Raw genomic sequence first — 22,373 nt, 5'->3', positions numbered from 1 at the left:
CGTTGAGAACAAAGCTGAGGACTTGGGCCAGTAAATCCTAAGCAAGGCAAGCTTCAAATCTGCTCCCTGGTTCTATATTTCAAAATATCTGTTCAATTTTTATGTTTTTGAGTATGAACAATGATAAACAGGATTTTCCACTCGTCAAAAAGTGCTGTTTACTGGCAGCCCCAGTGACTTAACTGTATTTTTTAATCAATGTATTTTTATCAATGTACTCTAGGAATCTGAAGGCTATTTGGTTATTGTTTATTCTAAAACACAGCACACTAAACAAAACAATATCCAATTCTGCTTGTTATTGGGTGCTAATTGCTTCCTGAGCAGCAGGTTTTTCTGTTCCATAGAATTAAACTAATTTATGACATTATTTTAAGAATAAAGATGAGCAGTAGCTTGAAAGTAAAATTATTTGGGAAATGCCCTTGATAGTTTCTTCCTGTTTTAATAGGCACGTGTAAAACCCTTTGAGTAGCAGCATTTTTGAAATCCTGCAGGAAGCAGCTGCTTTTGCACAACTCAGTGAGGGAGGAAGGAACACAAAGGTGAGAGAGTCATATTATATAATACAAATGCTAAAGATTGCCTGGGTTCTCTTTGAAAAAGAGAAAATATCACTCTCTTGTGGCGATAATGGAGAAATTGATGCATAGACAAGCAACTTCCTGCTATTCCAGAATGCACAGCACTTTTAATATGGAGAACTTGACAGATCCACTATGCTATAGGTGGCATGAAAGGATAAGTTTAAGAACAACATGTGGCTCCATGAAATATTACATGGACAAATATAAATTTTTTTTCAAAAAAAAAGAACTAAAAAAAACAGCAAAAAACACAAAAACCCTCAATATTTCTTAACCTTCTTGAGGCATTAAAGAAATATTATCAGATTAATCTTTGTCAGCAGAGAGTTGCATTAAAGATGACCTGCTTACTCTTCCTGAGAGCCGGAAGGACTCATCTTTTTCAGGATACAGTTTATCCTTCACATGAAACTCAGGCAAAAATCAAAACAGAACAATTCCCCTGTCTACTACAGGTAGGAAGCTGAAGAAAAATATGCTTCTTACTGTCTTCCCTTTAATCTCTGTGCTTCAGGCCTGTTGCAGGGCATTATCTCCCCCTCTGCCTCTCTCAGCCAGAGAGAACTGAGCCACTTGCTGATTTTTATAACCGCTGGTTTCTTTCCCAGCAGGTCTTATATCTGGTGCCACTGGCTGCAGGCTAAGCAAGCCTTAAATTGTTAAGCTTTTCTGTCAAACAAACTGATGTCCCTTCAACAGGATACCCTCATCACAGTGAGAGCCCCCTTATTTCTTTAGATTTCTGCCAGTTTATCTCAATGAACTCTATTATTTACGTCTGAGATGCTCATGGTAACAATCATTTCTCACATTCCTACTTGGCAGATTGAGCTTTTGCAACATCAGCAGCACTCCGCCCTTACATCACTGTGCTTTTTTTCCCCCCTCAATCTTCTACATCACAGAGAAGCATATTAAAGGGGGAAAAAAACACCACCACAGAAACATGTATTAAACAGATCATTTGATCTGCTCAGAATGTATGTGGGCAAGTTATAAATGAACTCCAGGGACTACTTGGGCTCCTAACTACTCTGACTTACCTAGGCACCTATCTTAGACACCTCTGCATCTCTAAAATGCATGTAATCCTATTGTATAGTGCTATTGATAAGAAAAATCAGAAGAGAGGCTAGTTGAGAGATGGCATTAGAGAAGATTTTAAAATAGATTTCTAATTCAGTGAAGATAATAATGTACTATAACCACTTGAATACAATGACTCATCTTGGCCTCTTTCCACATTTACTTCACTTGAAGTTTTTTATTCAATTGTTATTTAATTTAAAAATAACAGCCTACACATTTGTGCATCTGTAAAGTAAATTTTGTAGGCTGATGTAACAAACTGAAAAATCTGTCAGAGCTGTTAAAACTCGTAAGTATTGGCTGGCTGGTCACTACAGCCTGCTAAGCTTACTTCTAATGGGCAATGTGCGCCACATAAGGAAGGTAGTGTTCAAAGAGGAAAAATGATTTGATACTCCATCTCTCTGTGGTATCTGCAGCTGAACTGATTGGACCAGCTCAGAGAAAACAAATCTTTTATTTTGTCTAGACAATCATAATAACATAGCTTATTATCTTAGATACGAACTGAAATGCAGCAGGGGAATGGAAAAGTTTTTCTCTGATGGAGCAGTAGCAACAGATAATGATTTGTTATTTTGTAATCATATTCCTTTTAGCATTCCATTTAGCTGAGTACAAGAAAGATCTTTATATATCAGTATATAAATGAAGCTGTAGATCTCAGTAATATTTCTCTATTAAATCAATTCAGCTTGCAAATAAGGTAAAGGGAGTATTCATTTTAGAGACACAGATCTTCATGAGTTATACTGAAAATAAATGAGTATCCCTCATGTTCAGTTACGTTTGAAAATAATGTAAATTGGCTTAAAATGAATTTTAGTGCAAATTAGAAACAATATAAAGCAGCTGATTTTCAGTTTTCTTAGTGTGAATCACTATTAGAAATGCCATTCAGAACAATCATATCTACATATACTCTGGCCATCATATTATACTTTTAGAGGATTTTAGGAAAATGACTTAGAAATTCATATTGGTTTGTTTACATTCAGCAAGTCCAAGGCTGGAAAAAGGGCCCTGCGAAGTAAAGCTATCTAGCTGAGATTATAATTGTATTTAGACTATGATTCCCCATTTCTGCTGTACTAACACACAGGAAATTGTATTACATTAAATAATAATTGTTTTTCTAAAGGAATGAAGTTCATTTCATGCTGCAGTATGTTAACTTAATACAGCAGCACACTACTGCATTAATACACTTAATTTTATGGAATGCCCTTATTGCAGAGATCCATGAAGCTGCAAAGCTTGGCTTTGCTAGGCTTTGTAAGAACCTTTTCATTAGCTTCAATTTACATGGATATATGCATCCTGGGATTCACTTTAATTCATGAATTCAAACCCTCCAGTAGCACCTGTGTTTCCATCAAAGCATAAATTACATATACAAAATTAGTTCCATAAGCACTGTATACAAGAACACAATCAAAGTCTCCCAAACCAGCTTTCATTTAACCCCAGAGGTGCTTGACAACTCCAGGCACATTAAGAGTTTAGACTAATTATCCCTACATCTCTGCAAATCTGCTTCAGAAAAAGTCCTAAAGCTCTGCCATCCTGATACTGCTGAGAAGATGAACTGTGCCTCACACCCAGACAGTATTTCTCTTATTCAGAGGCCATACCTTGGTAAGCCTGCTCAGGTCCATGAGCAGAGAGTGCCCTCAGCCCCTCACATAGGCCAGGAGCACCATCTGGGCTGGGGAAAGTGAAGGAAGCCCAGAAGGAGGTCAAGTGTGCAAAATAACAGATTGTCAAAATGAAAATATACACACCAAGAACACAGCCTCAGCTCACCTCTGACTTCCTCCTTAGCTTCTGTTTGCTCTAATTTGCTGACTCATCATGAGGAAAGTAAAGTTTTCTCTGTGTCACATACTTCCAAAGAGCCACTTACGTTGCTGGGGTGTTTGCAAGCATAAAATACTCTCTTACAAATACTTGAGCATGTATTTTATAAATTATTTATTTATTTTATAAATATTTGAGCATGTACTTGGGGATTTGGGAGAGGAAGAGGAAAAAGAAAACAATGTACTCTGGTGTTTTGTTTTTTTTTTTGTTTGTTTGTTTTTTTTAATGTCCAGACCATGAATCAGGAATGCCAGCTACTGTCTTCAGAATATACTTTGAAGTCTACTAACACCTAACCACTGGACTGGGGCATGGGAAATTCCACCTCAACAGCTAAAGCTGGAAATTAGTGCTGCTTTGTTTCTGTCCTGGCTCTATGCGATGAGTTCAGTTATTTGCGTGGAAAAGAACTGCTCTGCTCAGCAGAGCGAGAAAGAGGCAGAGAGACACACACACTCCTGAGATCTTCAGTGCCTGAGGGTATTTCCTACCTCTTGTAGCAGTGAACTTATCTGTGTTCCTTCAGAAGAGCAAAAAGCTAAGATGAAAAAACTCCTACATTATCACCGGCCTCTGAGTGTTTCTGTGCTACTCTTTCCTGTCACCCAACAAAAGCAGTGTTCTCCCTCCTAGTCCCAGGTGATTAAACACTATGATTTCTCCAAGACTCCGAGAGAACTGTGTTTGGGCTGAGAGTATTAAAAAGCTAATCACAAGGACCAGTCCTAAATGGGAAATCTTTTGCTCTTTCCTGTCCTCGCCATCAGTGATATAATCAGCTGAACTATTAAATGAGGTTTTTTTCCTCAGACAATGAACTCTCTGAAAGAAACAAAAGAAAATAAAGCATATTCACTTTCCTGTTATACCCCGGGTCACCTGAAACAGAGCATGCATTGTCCTAATTTTCCAGTGAGTCAGTACTCTTTAAAGTAACTGAAATGACCTGGCCATAGCTTTCTGACATGGTACGATTTAGCACCTTCATTCACGTCCAGCTGTGCAAGGTGAGCTTCCTAACCTCACTGAAGAGAAGCCAAGCAGTGTGTGCATTTGGATCACATAAAAACATGCATAACCACAAGCTCTTCCTGCAACTCTGTTAAACAGGTTAATATCAACCACCATTATTCTACAAATAGGTTCTTTAAAAAATTGCCATTCTAATTCCCCAGTGACTCATTTCCCCAAGCAATTTCAGAGACTACATCCCACATCTGTGAGTGACTCAGGTACATGCAGTACTCTAATTTTCTCTGAAAATGAGTGGGATTTAGCCATGTAAATTCCTTATGAGCTTCTGCAAAATGTATCCTAAATAACTTGCTAAAGGTCACAGATGATTATTTAATAAAATTAGAAGTGTTGCTCTAATTCCCTGAGATCCCATCTGGCATTCTTACCACCTCCACGATCTCTCTCAGCAGTTCTACCATTCTTCAGAAAACTCTGTTTCTACTAATACTTCAGTGAAAAATACAGCTATTTCTGGATGTGGTCATTGTTTGTTTAAGATCAAGAAGCTGTTTTGCTGGGAACCCACCCTTTGAGCTATTTCCTCCATGCATTGTAGTATCTCTTATATCTTCTTTTGCTCTGTGACATACTAGATATTTATGAAATAATTTAGGATATGTAGAGTAGGTAATTTATGTTTTGAATTAATACGAGAGTTGTATTATCTTGAAGTCAAATATCACCCAAAAATCATTATGAACTCACAGGTTTTAGGAGATGGGGGAAGGAAGAGGAGATGGAGGTAAGAAGGCTGCAAAGAGTCTTTTGACAAGCTGCAGTGAACTTGAGAAGCATTGCTCAGAATTTTAGACAAGCTCCAACACTGACAAAATTGGCTCCTCTGACCTCACCAGCATGAAGAACACAGCTTAGGTAAAACCATCCAGTGGAAAAGATGATTTAGATTATAAATGAGCGTATTAGAGAACATTTTAGGAGAGAGATGACTTTTGAAAAAATAAAATGAAAATAGGAAATATTTGTCCTGTATTTAAGTTCTTCATAATATTTAGTCTAACTATCCAGAGAGTCTCCGCTTGAGCTTGGAAAGAATATTTCTGTGTTATTTTATATAAGAGTAATTCTTTACTCGTCAGCTGGTGAATGCAGATTTAAGATACACAAGAAAGGTTCAAAAGATGTAATGCATTTTTTTCTGCCAGATACATTTCACATCTGTAAGTATTTCATACATAGGTGTATGTGTAGAAACACACATGTAAATATTTAAATGCAATACAATAGTTTATATTATAACAAATGATGAGTTCATTAAAAAGAATAGCTATTGTTATGCAAGTAGACAGGATTAGCAATCATAATTTCCTTAAAAACGTGACATTTTAGAAGCAAAAATAGCATTAGTCATTAAACCTGTGAGTAAAATATTACATACCTCAGTAACTACAAACCCTTTTTCCTGTAGTTCAGACAATCCAAGTTCTTACCTTCAGCTCCAGCTTTTATTTATTCTAATGAAGAGCTGGTTGCTGTAGCTATTTAAACTAAATTTAAAAATTCCTGCTTGTTTAAGTAGTAATAGGATTCAGCTGTGATCAAAGTGATTAACATCCATTGGTTAACCATTTAATTCCACCCACCACCTAAGTATACATTTCTCAATGCCTAATATGTCTACTTGTGTGCGGGAAGTGTCTTTTTGTGTCAAGTTTTTTTCCTGGTACCTGAGAAAGAAAAATTTTGACCTCTATTTTTAGGGCCTGAAAAGAGATCATAGCTGAAGACTGGCCTGTTCAAGTCAGAATCAAAAGCTGTTGCCCCATTTGGTTCTACTGGCATAGTAAACTATTTCCTTGTGGACATATTTCCCTTTTTTCAATTTGTCTTCTCATGGCACAGAGATTGATTTTTCTCTTTTATTTCCATTTCTGTGCCAACTGTAGTTTGACTCTTTGTATGCCCTAGCACTCTGTGCATAAAAATCATTTGATCTCCAAGTTCCCACAGAGCCTGGCATCTCATTGAAATGTGAAGAAAGCAACAAGGAGAAAGCTAACTCTCAGCAAGAAGTTATTACAGAGAGAAAACGCTAGTAGGGGCTCAGAAATTTTTCAGATGTGAGAACTCTTTGAAGGGTGGAAGGAGATGTTATTTCTAGCAGGACAGCTTTACATCTTCTGGAGTGCTCTCAGCATTAATACTGGTGCGTGTATACAAGAGGTGTACACTCGTGCACATTCAGAGGGATTTAGATTTCTCAGTCCTGCTGACTGGCAAATAGAAGAATTTCATGGGAGATCAGGTTTGTGATAAACTGGGAAAGCTCATTTTCTACTGCACAGAATTCAGGTACCAGTTTTCCTTTGTTGGAAATCAGTCAGATGTGGGAAAATAACTAAAACTTCTAAAGAGAAAGATGGTGAGTGCAGACTGAAAATGAGAAAATATAGTCATTTTTAGTTAGGAAATATAGATGAACTGTTTGATCAGCACTATCTCTTCTGATTTATGAGAGCCCAGAAGTCACAACTCCAGAGGACAGTTAAAATATTTTGTGTGACTGATAATGACCAAACATTCACCTCCTGAGGCTGAAATGTCTCCGTTGCATTCATTAGATCAGAAGTGACTCTTTCTCACAGCACTGTCTTTCCATCACTGTGCTCTCTTTATATTCTGAACCATATTTCAATATTTTCTTTAAAAAGAAAAAAAGTCTCATTTTTAGAAACAAGCCAACCTGTGCAACAAAACCACTGAAATCTTCTGACTATATTCAGAGAAAACTACAAAAGTAAATTGCAATAACTGCAACAAAACAGTTGAGAGTTTTAAGTCCTTTCACCAATGTCACCCCTGGAAGAACAGGCTGACCTAGGCAGGCAATTCCTTCCTGGCATCTTTTCTGTAACTTTAAGATATGTAAAGCTTTGAGCAAAAGCTTTGAGGAAATATCAGTAGCTCTAACTGAATTTCACTCCTCCCATTACCAGTAGTTATTTTATTGTTATAAAGTAATATTAATATTTTTTTTGATGCTTCATCAATACTTTATCAATGCTCTTTGGCTTTTGCACCAAAAGCCAATAGAAATCTCTCTTGAAAACAATTCTGAAGATTTTGAAAACTATGCTCTATTAAATAAACAATACATTTCTGACACTGATGTGATAGAATCAAAACACTGTGCAATATGTGGAACAGCAGTGATGGAAAAATTACAAGTTACATGAATAATTTTGCTAACTACGTTGCCTTATTCCACTGAAGAGTTAAAAGGTAAAAGAATTCTTTACTATGTAAAAGGTGTGTTAGGATTCTATGAAAGCAAATTGTGGTTTTGCAACATGTAGGACAAGCTTTTAGTAGACAGAGGGTACACTGTTTGTGGGTTGCTGTTAAGGTGAACTGCAAACCTCAAGTCCTTTTTCACAGCAGAGGTACTCCATGAAATAAAAGAAAGACTCCAAAAAACGACCAATTAGAAAACAAAGGACCATGGCTGCTGAGGATAGCCAAAACTGGAGGATAGCCAGTGTCACTCTGGTCTCCAAAAAGGGCAAGAAGGAGGATCCAGGAAACTACAGGCCAGTCAGCCTCACCTCCATTCTTGGAAAGGTGATGGAACAGCTTGTTCTAGAATGGCACCTCCACGCAATTGGAAGAGAAGAAGGCTATCAGGAATAGTCACCATGGATTCACCAAGGGAAAATCATGCTCAACCAACCTCATAGCCTTCTATCATGTCATCACTGGCTGGGTAGATGGGGGGAGAGCAGTGGGTGTCATCTACCTTGACTTCAGCAAGGCTTTTGATACTGTCTCCCATGACATCCTGATAACAAAGCTGAGAAAGCGTGGGATAGATGAGTGGATGGTGAGGTGGACTGAGAACTGGCTGACTGGCCAAGCTCAGAGGGTGGTGACTGGCAGCACAGAGTCCAGTTGGAGACCTGTGTCTAGTGGTGTTCCCCAGGGGTTGGTGCTGGGTCCGAACTTGTTCAATATCTTCATTGACAACCTTGATGAGAGGATAGTGCCCACCCTCAGCAAGTACGCTGATGATACAAAGCTGGAAGGAGTGGCTGACAAGCCAGAAGGCTGTACTAGCATCCAGCAAGACCTGGACAGACTGGAGAGCTGGGCAGAAAGAAACCAGATGAGGTTTAACAAGATCAAGTGTAGTCTTGCCCCTGGGAATGAATAACCGCAAGTATCAGTACAGGTTAGGGCATGACCTGCTGGAGAGGAACTCTGCAGAGAAGGACCTGGGAGTCCTGATGGACGACAGGCTGGTCATGAGCCAACAGTGTGCCCTGGTGGCCTAGAAGCCAATGGGATCCTGGGGTGCATTAAAAAGAGCATGGCCAGCAGATCAAGGGAGGTGATCCTCCCCCTCTACTCTGCCCTCAGGCCTCACCTGGAGTATTGTGTCCATTTCTGGGCTTCCCAGTACAAAAAAGGCAGGGATCACCTGGAGGGAGTCCAGTGGAGGGCCACAAAGATGATAAAGGGCCTGGAGCATCTTTATGAGGAAAGGCTGGGTGACATGGGTCTGTTCAGCCTTGAGAAAAGAAGACTCAGAGGGGATCTTATTAATGTTTATAAATATCTTAAGTGTGGGAGTCAAAGGGACATGGGCAACCTCTTTTCATCAGTCTGCGGGGACGGGACAAGGGGAAACAGTCATAAACTAGAGCATAGGAAGTTCTGCACCAATATGCAAAGGAACTTGTTCACAGTGAGGGAAACGGAGCACTGGAACAGGCTGCCCAGGGAGGTTGTGGATTCTCCTTCTCTGGAGATGTTCAAGACCTGCCTGGATGCCTACCTGTGCAGCCTGCTGTAGGGAGCCTGCTCTGCAGGGTGGTTGGACTCAGTGATCTCTAGACGTCCCTTCCAACCCCTACAATTCTGTGATTCTGTGATTCTGTGATATGCTAAAGCCAAAATAATGAGGATGAGTAACATATAAGACTGTTACATACACTCTGCATCTTGTAGGCATATAAATTGTTATACAAAAGTTGTCTTTACAGCAGTTTATTAAAAAGAAAAAAAAAAGACCTAGAAACATAAAGTCCTCTAAAGTGTTATGAAATTAATTCCATTTATAATCTAAGAATAGTATTCCAACTGAAAAATATGTTATTACTGCACAATAACATGAGCAGATTTCTATCCTTGCTTGATTCTTATTCTTATCATTCTGACTTCACCCCTTTTTTCTATGAAGCACTGCAACATTCCATATTTTTGCCTTCACCTTCTGATCCCACTTTCCTACAAGTTTCAGTCATCCTTTCCAGGACTGTCTTCTGCAATACTGCAGACCCACATTTTGAAAATCCTGGGTTGCTTCCCTTAAAAGCACAGTTTTTCTGGACAATACTTCTGTGGCTGAGGAATCTCTTTTAACACATGTCCAAGATCTTGTATCTGGAAATTTATTTATCTTCTTGCTGAGGGTTGAATTGAGATCCCAGGGATTAGTGGTCTAAAAAATTAGTGCTATTTGGCACCGTTATTTCTGTGACCATACGTGTCCACTTTGAGACTGTGAAGCAGAGCTGAAGGGCACATAGCCACTTGGCACGGGAACTTTTAGGTCTGAAAGTGGCTACATGTAGGGTAAGTCTGTTGTTTATTTTCTCTTATTCAGCAGCTGGACAAAAGAGATTCTTCTTCTTTTTATATGTTTATAATAGACAGCTTACTGACACAACGAACCAACCTGGCCTGGCAAATATCCTTTTATAAAAACATCTTAAGCCATTTATAAAATTTGACAGCAGCTTTTGGCTGAAAAAAAAATGGTTGGGAGATAAACAAAACTTTAAAATGCTTGATTCTAACACTTTCAAATAAAAAATATTTTAGTTTTGCAAGAGGAAATCTATTCCACAATTTCTTTTGATTTAACAGATAAATTATATAGAATACAAATTTGCAAATAAAATAAAATGACATTATTTATTCAATCAGAAATGGTTTGAGAGGATTTAGTGTTCTATTCAATTTAGCAAGATATATAAAGGAGCTAACTTCAGGTCATCTCAGAAAACTATCTTCCAATATTTGTACTCAACGACAATGAAAAAATTTATATCCAGCCCCATTTTAGTGCCCAGACCAGTGATTTGAACTGCAGCTTGACTGTGGATTTTCTTGATATTTAGTTTCGTGTCATCTGTCAAACAGGCTGGATGGTCTTGGACATTATTATGCAAACAGCTGAGATTTTATCATCATTATTGAACTTCCACTCTGAACAATGAAAGCGAGGGTAATGAAGGATGAAAGGGGAAAAATTTGAAGTGATGTTGTTTGTCTTCCCAAGTAACTGCTGCACATGTTGAACTCTGCTTTCCTGCAAGTGGCTGAACACCTGCCTGCCAATGGGAAATAGCAGATGAGTGCCTTGATGTGCTTTGCTTGCACATGAAGATTTTACTCCACCTAGCAATCTGACTTTATCTCATGTCAGGAGTTCTCCTACATTTACCTTTCTCATCCTCTCTCCCCTCCCAACTAGAGAAGGCAAGCGAGAGGGTGGTGCTAAGTTGCCTGCCAACAAGCTGTGAAAGCCAGCCATCTCTAGGAAGGCTGCAGAATTGGTGGAATCCCACAAAATGTGTATGTTTATTGTAAACCCATGTTAATATGAGAGTAAATCAAAGATATGCTAAATAAGAGCATGTGTACTCAAAGAAACAAAATGAAGATGCATACAGTGTGTATTTTTCTATGTAGTTAAACAGTTTCACCTCCTCGAAAATACCTCCTCAAATGACATTTCAGATAGTAGGGATTCTTGTAGAATTGTGCAGTACAAGTTTTTAAAACATGGAAAAGTTATTAGTGAGATAAATGCATCAACAAAATGACCCTGTTTTCATATAACTTCGATTGAATTCATTCAAAATGTATCAGTATGTGTTTCATTTCTTTTTCCTAGTATTTTCTACAAGAAGGATTTTGCTAATACATGGTCTTAGTTGGCAAAATCTCATTCAATAATATTGAATAATTTCATCGAGACTCTGCTGTTTCCAAAGCTCATGGAAAATGTCACATAAATTTAAATTTGTTCTGTAAATCTCTTGGAAAAAAAAAGTCTATACTCTTAGCAATTTTCAAACATGAAGTCCTTCTTAAAATGAAATAGGTTTAGGAAAAAAAATCTAGGCATTTTTTTCATATCTGCTGGAAATTTAATATCTACAAGAATATTTTAACACTTCCAATACCTTACAGTTTTTCTAGTATTTTTCAGAATTTCTTTTTTTTATCTGATCTGTTAAAGTGCCAGAACAGCAGAATTAGCATTTGAATAAATGTAATGATAATAGAAATGTGCAGTACTTTTTGAGAAAGCAATAAAGTGCAAAGAAAAAACATTTTTTAAAATTTATTGCATTACTTCAAACATCATTATAGAGCAAGGTTGTCAAGGGTGATCTATTGTCCTTCTTTATCATTCACACTGTAACCATAGTAATTCCTATGTTTCAAAACCCCCTTGCTTAAACAAGTAAAACAAACAATAATAATCCTGAGATAGTGATTGATCAGGAGTTCTAAAGTGTTAGCTACATAAAGAAAAACATCTTCTGAGTTTGCCTATGTAACAAATAGTGACCTGAATGGAATCTTTAATAATGGAATCCCCTTCAAGAAACCCTGGATGTCAGTTACAATCTATAGGGCTAAGGAGCTACGAACAGGACTCCTTCTATTTTGGAACACTCTTAAAATAGCCTAATTATGTTCTAGATCTATACATCAGTCCCCTAATTTAGTGATGGGAATAATATTAGTGGGAACACATACTCAACAGGATTACCGGTATAAACTAATTAATTTTTTTGTAGTAGCGTGTATTTATCCTAAATTTACACTACAGAAATTGAACAAATGAGTTGCAAGTAGAAGAATTTCTACTTATTTTGTAGGAAAAACAAAACAAAACAAAGCACTCTGTAGCCTATATTACACAGTGGTAATGTTTTAAAATATTTAAACTGGCCTCTTCTAGAGAAAAAAAACGCAGTTGAAAGTAACATTAAACTACTGTTATTAAATGTAATCAAACACAACACAATGCATACAGAATGCTATTTTCATAAATACAAACAGCCAAGTAGAATATTCAGTACTACAATTTCTAAGTATGTGATTTTAAAATTGAGGTTTGTTTCACACCAAGCATAGGTGAGATTAACTGGACAAAGCATATGTACCAATGGAAGAAATTAGACAAACATTTTAGCAGTGTAATAATAGCAATTTAAAGCTACAAATATACTTATTGTCCACTTAACTAAGTCTTTAATCCAAACATTATTACTAGCAGTATAGCTATCTGAGTTCACAGTTTGGGTCAAGCCCTTCCATATTTAAGTTCTTAGCCAGGAGAGTCTTACTTTGTACTCCATTGTGCTCCTGCACATAGTGTGTCTGAAGGATGGTAGTTGGCTGAGAATGGGTATCTACATTTCCAATTGGATGTTTCATGCCAGAACACGATTAATTTTATATTCATTCTTACAAGACTTTTTTTTTAATTATTACTATATAAGTCATAATATTAGGTATGATTACTTGTGGAATCTGTCTATAAATAACTTTTTTCAACCAAGCAGCTCTTTGCCATCATTAGACATATAGCCCCTTTCTTAATGTGGTGACAGTATCTTACATCTATAGCTATGTTGGTATCAGTAGAGGGTTACCATCCACTGGATCCTGAGAGGCTAAAACAGCTGAATGATGCAATGCCAAGCTATCTTCCTCCAGTTCCTTTGTAAAATACTGGGTTTTACATTCAAGATTTTACCAAATTCTAAATTTCTCATGAACACTAAAAATTGTCTAACACACTAACCAATGAGTAAGTACTGGCTTTGAGGGCAGGAAAGCAAGATGTAATGAGGCAGTGGTGCAAATATATTTTCATGCTTGAAAGAGAACCCCATTTGTCCCAGACTTCCTTGTAGCTAGCTTATATAATAGTAATAACATACAAAGAAGGGCTGAGGCTTCCTTGGTATGGTATTACAAGATGTTAAAATTATTGCACTACAGTTTGAAAATTCCATTCTACACAGAAGTTGATAATATTAGAAATGATAATATACTCTATTAAATCATTTTAAAAGGGTGAAAACTCTGTCACTAGACATGTACTAGCACATCTAAGCATAGTACAATTGTCTAGCACCTACACAGTTAGTTTCCAGCCTCTTATGCAATATCTTTTTATTTATTCCCCAAACTCTCCATTCATTTATGCAGCTAGGCACAATTTACACACCAGTTCTTCCAGCCAATATATCTATATATTTAGTGCTTATCCAGTGTAAAGGAAATAAATACCCCAACAGAACTAGCTCTATCACTGTAAGTATTTCTGATGTTTATTATTACAGTCTGTACATTTCTAATTCTTAAATAAAACATGGCAGAAGAAAAGATTTTTAAATTATAGAATGAGATGCAAAGAAGAGAAACTCAGTGTGATAAAGCTCAACTTCTTAAATACTGAAATATCAATTTGACAGCAGCTGAAAAAGACTAACACAGTAAGTCAGAAAAGACAAGTTTTCAAAAAAGTGGACATTCAGAGTGAGGACCACTGAGAGTTTTCCTCATGAGAGTTTCCACCTATATGACACTGAAATTCATTTTCACACAGCAAATGGTAAAGATCACTTATATTTGGAATACCATATGCTGTAGTGTTACTATTAAAAAAAAAAAAAACAAAAAAAAACCCAAACATACATTTAAAACACCTAGGATTTGGATCAAGGTACAATGTGCTAAGTATGCAACACTGAAAAATGTACTAAACACGTTAATTCCTTTAGAAAACCCTTCTGTGGAAAGTGGTTAATGCAGTCATGAGTGAAGAATCCAAATATGTTACCCTATATGTGAGTTCAGATGCTTACTGATCCTTCTGGGTATGCTTGACATTTATTGGAGGCAAGTATCATTGTCTGGGGTTGGCTGCACACTGCCAGATGAAAAATAGGTTGAGTACACCTGGAAATATTTTAGATATATTTGGATTTAGATATATTTTAGTAATAAACCTGTGACGTGACAGCTTTTTTAAAGTTTTTTTTTTTTCCCGATGTAATTTAGATATCAGTCAGTCAATGGACTGAGTTCATTTTGAACTGATTACGTAGTGCTTGACATCAGGCTTTTCACAACATTTTTTTTCTGTTCCACATTGGTCAAACAATTTAATGTTGTCCACAGTCAACCACATTTTAAAACTTTTCTTTGTACTTTATGATTAGCAGAAATGGGATGCTTCCAGAACAAATTTCTAGTACATTCAAAAGTTACTGTAAAAATGTTATCTGCAGTATGCCTTCTTTTTTTCCTAGATGAACTACAGATATCTTCCTTAATTCAAGCTGAAAGGAAATCAGAATTTGAAAGGAAGAAAAATAAAATGAGAAAAGGAGTCAATGAAATGCTGAAAAGTTTGGTTTAGGAACTTGACTTTAAAGACATAAAGTCCTCTGGAATGATATTTCAGGTGGTGAGATAGATCATTTGTGACAGATCTGGAGCAAGTGTATTTCTCTGCTAGGTATACTATCCTTCATTGTTAGGAAGTCATCCTGCTGCCTGGCTTAATGAATAGAAATATACTCTAAATACTGAACTTAATGCTGAAATCTTGACTCAGTTTCTTCTCACTCTTTGATGCAGAAGCCATCCCCTGGCATTCTGTAAGGCCAATAAGGGATATGGAGAAGAAAAAAAAGAAATTTTGAGTTACAGGTTCAGTCTTAAGTAGAACTAAAACTGTGCTTCATCAGTTCAGTTATCCATACTAAATGCTTTAACTCTATGAATGCCCAGTCTGAGGTCATGGACTCGTTTGCAGGTATTCTGTGGTTTTCTGCTTCAATTACCACTCAGAGTTGAAGAGGGTGCACAACTTCTTGAAAAAATCAAGACTGCAAAGTCTCAGTTGCCAGGAATCAATCAGACCAAATTAATTAACACTTCTGAAAAAGTGTCCAATAATTTTTCTTGACATGATTAAAATTCAGACTTTGAAAGGGAAGAAAAAATGAACCTTGACATGCATATCAAAGCAGAAAAAGTAGGAGTGTAGTAAGAGTGCCAGATGTGACAAAAGTAGCATTTCTCTTCATCTGTTTAGGAGTTGGAGAGTTCCTGCATTTGGGGGTAAGAGTTGTTAGCCATATTTAGCATTCACTAGACTTACATAATTAAGTTTCAGGAAAGCTTTCTAATAAAAACAGAAACTCTTAAACAACAGAAAAGTCTCCCCAGAGGAGTTAAGCCATGGGTGGAGAGTGAAGCAGAAGCACGGGCTGTGTCTCAGAAGAGCCTGGCCCTCAGTGTCTGACCAGAGCAGGACTGCTACCAGGAACTGTGGCTGGCCATGGACATCACCAGGCTTGAGGTTGGGTTGTAGATCTGGGAGAGTCAAGGCGAGGTCTTGCAGGGCTAGGATCAAGCACTAGGGCAGGGCTTGAGCCTGCAAGAAATTCCCACACCTAGGGGCGGTGGTAGGCACAGAGAACAGAATATGAATATGAATGTATGTATGTTTTTATTAATTAAAAAAAAATAATCCAACAACTTAAAAATAAACTACAAAAAACAACCCACCATATTACTGTTGTTAGAGTAGCTTTCTTTCCAAACAGCAGCATCTAAGTTCTGCTTGAAGAAAGGTGATAGAAGCACATCCGCAGTATTTCTGGGGAAAAAAAATTATTTTCCACACAACTGATATACAAGTAGATTAAAAACCACCCTATACAGAAGTCTAGTAATAATTATTTTATTGGTGCAGTAACAACACTACTATTCAGCTTGATTATATACCACTCAAATTTTCTAATACTATGATTCATACGTATGTCAGTTCTTGTGAAAGTATCTCTGTTCAGAATAACTTTGAGCATGGATGACAAGCTGCTAGAAAGCCAAAACAAAATATTTCAGTTTATTTGCTAAGGCATATTTCTGAGATACAAATGTGGAAGAATATTTTTAACCTTAATCTGTAATGCTAAGCAAAGATTATATTCCTGGAACCAATTGATGACACTAAAAGCAACTCTTCTTACACACTTTTATTGGTAAGCAGGCACATGTTTTAGTTCAGGATAAAGCAGGATCTAGCCTCCTCTTCCATACTAGCTTGGGAATGAGGTTACACGTGGTCCTGGAGGTGAAATCAGCTGTTCTTTGAAGGAATGATGAGCAGACAGTTTTCAAAAATCTGGCTCTTCAAATGTTGCCATTTCAGAAATGTATTATGAGAGACAGGTGTTTTTTATTTTGTTAGAAATAAATTAGCAATTTGCTAATTTGTATGCTAAAATGAGAAAAGTGCAATGTTATGGATAACGTCAAAACCAGAAATACGCTGGTGGTGTAGAAGGGTAACTTTTAAAAGGAGAACTGTAAAGGACCAATAGAAAGCACTTTCTGACTTTGTGGGCTGTGCTTGGTATGTCTCAAACACCTGCAGTGCAAGGCCATGACAACCAGTCGAAGGCTGATATAAGCAAATATGGCATCTCATCCTTTAACAGGCTAGTCCTCCTTCACTGACAAGCTGGCCTACCCCTCCCACAAGAAAGTTTTGGCTACAAATTTATTTTTAACAAACTTGTTATTGTGAACTGGTTTGTTCATGACCTTGTGACAGTGCACAGGCAAACTTAGCAGGCATGTAAGGATGCCTGAGAGGGAACCCTGGGGTCATTTTCTTCTTCTTCATCTTCTTGGTGGTCATTGTTGCTATTTTGGTTGCAGGACAACACTGGAACTCCTCAAAATAAGCTTTCAAAATAGATTGGTGATCATTACTTCTCCTGTCAATTTTTTTGACTTATTCTTTCTCCGTTTTTTGTCAATTTTCTCTTTTCTCTCTTTTTCTCTCATAAAATTATTAAGTAATTGCAAGATCTATTTCAGCTTCTTGAAAGGGCTTTAAACTAGGTATGAAGGGGGGTGGGGGTGAAACCAGGGTCACTAGTAAGGACCCTGTATGTAATGAGCCAGTTCTTCTGGGAGGGGCTTGTGTTAGTAAGATCCCACAGTCTTGTGGGGGGAAGGAGGAGGATGACACACCCTTTTGTAGGAAGAACACAAGGGATGATGTGAGTTTGGTGGCTATGGTAACACGTGAGCATGGACAAGAGGGTATTAGGGCTTTAGGAAGCAGTGGGGGAGAACTTCAGATTTCTTCTGGAAGTTTGAGGAAGGGCCCCTCTAGAAAGGTAGTGTGCCGCAAAGCGCAGCTGAAGTGCCTTTACACTAATGCACGCAGCATGGGAAATAAGCAGGAGGAACTGGAAACTGTGATGTGCTCAGAAAATTATGATCTGGTTGCTATCATGGAAACGTGGTGGGACGAATATCACGATTGGAATGCTCTGATTGAGGGCTATAGCCTCTTCACAAGGGATAGACAGGGCAGGAAGGGAGGGGGAGTTGCCCTCTATGTTAGGAAGTGGGTAGATTGTGAAGAGCTGTGTCTGAGTAACAGCCATGACCAGGTTGAGAGTTTATGGGTTAAAGTCAGGGATCGGTCCGGTAAAGGAGATCTAGTGGTTGGGGTCTGTTACAGGCCACCTGATCAGGGGGAGCCTGTTGATGAGGCCTTCTTGCTCCAGCTGCAGGAGGTGTCGCGTTCGCGAGCTCTTGTCCTGATGGGGGATTTCAACCACCCAGATATCTGCTGGGATAGCGGCAAGGCGGGTGGCAGACAGTCCAGCAGATTCCTGGAGTCTGTTGAGGATAACTTCCTGATCCAGGTATTAGATGGACCAACCCGAGGTAAAGCCTTACTGGACCTGGTGCTCACCAATGTGGAGGAGAGCATTAGAGGGATTAAGATTGGAGGCAGCCTGGGCTGTAGTGATCATGCCCTGGTGGGGTTTGTGATCTGGAGGAATGCAGGCCTGGCAAAGAGTAGAGTCAGGACCCTGAACTTCAGGAGAGCAAACTTCCGGCTGCTCAAGGAACTGCTGGGTGGGATCCCCTGGGAAACTGTCCTGAAGGGCGTAGGAACAGAGCAGAGCTGGCAGCTCTTTAAGGACACCTTCCTGAGAGTGCAAGAGCTCTCCATTCCCCAGCAAAAGAAATTGAGCAGAGGAGGCGGGCGACCAGCATGGCTGAGTAAGGACCTGCAGCTTAAATTGAGGGAAAAGAGAGAAATGTATGCGAAGTGGAAGCAGGGTTGTGTAGCCTGGGAGGAATATAGGGCTGTTGTCCGCATGTGTAGAGTTAGGATCAGGAAAGCCAAGGCACAGGTAGAGCTAAACTTGGCTAGGGATGTGAAAAATAACAGGGGTTCTACAGGTACATAGCCAGGAGGAGACAGGTCAAGGAGAGTGTTCCCCCTCTGATAAATAAGGATGGAGAAGTGGCTTCCTCAGACATGGAAAAAGCTGAGGTGCTCAGTAAGTGCTTTGCCTCGGTCTTCACTGGTGGTCAGGCTCCTCCTGTCTGCCAGGACCCTGAACCTCAAGGTGTGGGTGAGAGGAGCGGATTCTGTCCCACTGTAACAGTGGAACAAGTTCGAGACCTCCTCATGAAATGGAATGTGTGGAAGTCCATGGGGCTGGATGATATACATCCTAGGGTTCTGAGAGAGACGGCTGAGGTGGTTGCCGAACCGCTCTCCATCAAATTTGAAAAATCATGGCTGTCCGGTGAAATCCCCGGTGACTGGAGAAAGGGAAACATGACTCCCATTTTTAAGAAAGGGAGAAAGGATGACCCAGAGAACTACAGGCTGGTGAGCATCACCTCTGTGCCTGGGAAGATCATGGAGCAGATCCTCCTAGAAGATATGTTAAGGCACATACGTGACAAGGAGATGATCCAAGACAGCCAGCATGGCTTCACCAAGGGCAGATCTGTTCTGGGCTGCATTAAAAGAGAAGTGGTCAGCAGGGAGAGGGAGGTGGTTGTCCCCCTCTACTCGGCTCTTGTGAGGCCCCATCTGGAGTACTGTGTCCAGGCCTGGGGCCCCCAGCGCAAGAAGGATGTGGAGCTCTTGGAAAGAGTTCAGAGGAGGGCGACCAAGATGATCAGAGGGCTGGAGTATCTCTCCTATGAGGAAAGGTTGAGGGAACTGGGCTTGTTTGGTTTGGAGAAGAGAAGGCTCTGGGGAGACCTCATTGTGGCCTTCCAATACTTGAAGGGAGCATATAAACAGGAGGGGGATCGATTGTTTGTGAGGGTAGATAGCGATAGCACAAGGTGGAATGGTTTTAAACTGAGACAGGGGAGATTTAGGTTAGATATTAGAAGGAAGTTTTTCACACAGAGGGTGGTGACGCACTGGAACAGCTTGCCCAGGGAGGTTGTGGATGCCCCGTCCCTGGAGGCGTTCAAGGCCAGACTGGACGTGGCTCTGGGCAGCCTGGTCTAGTGGTTGGTGACTCTGCACTTGGCAGGGGGGTTGAGACTCGATGATCCTTGAGGTCCTTTTCAACCCAGGCCATTCTATGATTCTATGATTCTTAAAAACTGTCTCTCATATAGTTGTTAAGTTATAAAATTGTTAAGCAGTGAAGCTTATTTCAGTTCCTCAAGGTTGTATAGTTAAGTGACACAGTTTAAGATAGATTGTAAGTATTAGAGTGCCAACATTTTGGGGATAATTGTTTGCCAGAATTTCGGGGATAATTGTAGTATATAGATTCTCCTTAAAATTGATGATTCTGTGTGGACCTCTGTGTATCATTTTACCTTAATCTAATGGGAGTATTCACAAATCTGGTCACCCCTTCCCTCCCCATACAGGCAGGAAGTGACAAGCACGCAACTCTGAGACTCTTTCATGATAGTACCAGAGCTGTCTGTTTCCCTGAAAAGTGATACCTCACTTCTCTAACCTTCAATTTCCTAACACAGAAGGGCTCAGCTTCTGCAAAATGCATCTCCACATAATATACCTTTTCACATAATGTATTTGATCATTTGAAATATCTAATTGAATTTGACTCAGATGGAGATATGAACCAGTGGATGTAGCTGAATCTTCATTACCCAGTGATGTTTAAAACTAAATTAGTCCAGTATATAAGAGCTTATTGTGGATGATGGAATGGAGTAATATCTTGCACCCTAGCTGTATGCTTTTCTAAAGGCAGTGTAAATATTGGAACAGATTTGTTCTGGTTTTGAAAGTATTAAAGAAATTACATGAAAAATGTTTTCAAATTGCTTTGCAGAAATTATGCAGCTAAGAGCAGAGATCTCCTTCTTCTCGGGTCTTAGACCAGAAACATGGCTATCAAGATTATTAGTTTTTTTTTTTTTTAATCAAAATTGAGACTGTGTATAACAGAATGATCTGTATTCAGAGTAGGTACCTAGCCACTGCTATTCACCTCCAATAACACAGATGGATCTGTCGATTTAAGTTGTGAAACATATGGCTTTAGTAAGGAGGAAATGACAGTTGAGCTAAGTATCTTTGACAGAGTAACTCTAGAAAAAGAATAAAAAGTTACTTGCTTTGAAAATTGCCTTGCTTTCTTCAAAGCCCACACTCTTCACTTCACCCTCTGTCATCTTAATATCCATGAGTTCTGTTTCATGTAAGAAGTTTTTCATGTCTTAGTACCTTTCAAAATTATATGAGACGCATGGCCATGAGCAACTGTCAGGATTAGCATTACTGAGCACAGAACATGCTATTTCTTTCAAGTCAGAGAAGCCAATTGCTTTTATTACATTAAAAACTGACCATGGATTATATATCTTCACTATATATATATATATATATATATCTCCACTACATTTAGTCTTCTTTTTAAAACTATAAGTAGTGTATAATTTCATTATAGTTCGACTTGTCTCCTTAATAGAAACTTCCAATTACTTCTGACTTCAAAAATTTTAAAAAGCCTGGCTATTACTAATTATTCTTAGTTTCACCAGTTATTGAAGCTACGGTTATATGGAAATATTCCTGATTCCTAAATACAGAAGTTTTAGAACTCCTAGTTAGTTTTGATAGTATTCTCTACCTGAAAATTAAGAAGTGTCATGTAACTCTAGCTCTATTCTTGTCATATAATAAAGAGATCAGAAATTTTGTACAAATTATAGTCATTCAGGTCAATTGATCCAGAGCAGATCCTTTAGTTCCTCCTGCTTCCACAGAGGTTGACATGTTTCAGGGTTGCTCACAAGTAGTTATGGTTCAACTTTTGGTTACACAATAGTAATAATTAAGATTTCAGGTAGGAAAAATATGACTGACATGTACTATTGAATATCATCTATATATGAGGCATTAAAAGTGAATTATTATTCTGGAACATTAAAACAATAAAAATATCACTTATAGCAGAATATTCTGTAGTGGGGTAAAATATGTAAGGACTTCTGAAAAAGTTCAGTTACTAAAATAATGACTATATGTTTCTAATTTCTTATTTAGCCTTGTTGATGATATGCAGCCCATCGATCAAGTCTCTCCAGATTCCTATTCAGAGTCTTCTTACCCCCAAGTAGATCAACATTCCTAACTTGGTGAAATCTGCAAACCTACTGAAGGTACAATCAGTTCCTTAGTCAATATAGCTGAAAAGGAGATTAAACAAAACTGGCCCCAATACTTAGCCCTGGGAAATATCACTCATGACCAGCAGCCAATTGGATTTAACACCATCCACAATGATCCTTTGGGCCCAGCCATCCAGCCAGGTAGTGACAGCTCCCACTATCAGTACAAGCTGGGGGACAAAAGGATTGAACACAGTCCTGCCAAAAAGGACTTGGGGGTACTAGTGAATGGCAAGCTGGACATGAGCCAGC

Source organism: Numida meleagris, chromosome 4, assembly GCF_002078875.1.
Source record: "Numida meleagris isolate 19003 breed g44 Domestic line chromosome 4, NumMel1.0, whole genome shotgun sequence".
Lineage (NCBI taxonomy): Eukaryota > Metazoa > Chordata > Aves > Galliformes > Numididae > Numida > Numida meleagris.
The sequence above is the reverse complement of the archived record's forward strand: the minus strand, read 5'-3'. Positions refer to the sequence as shown.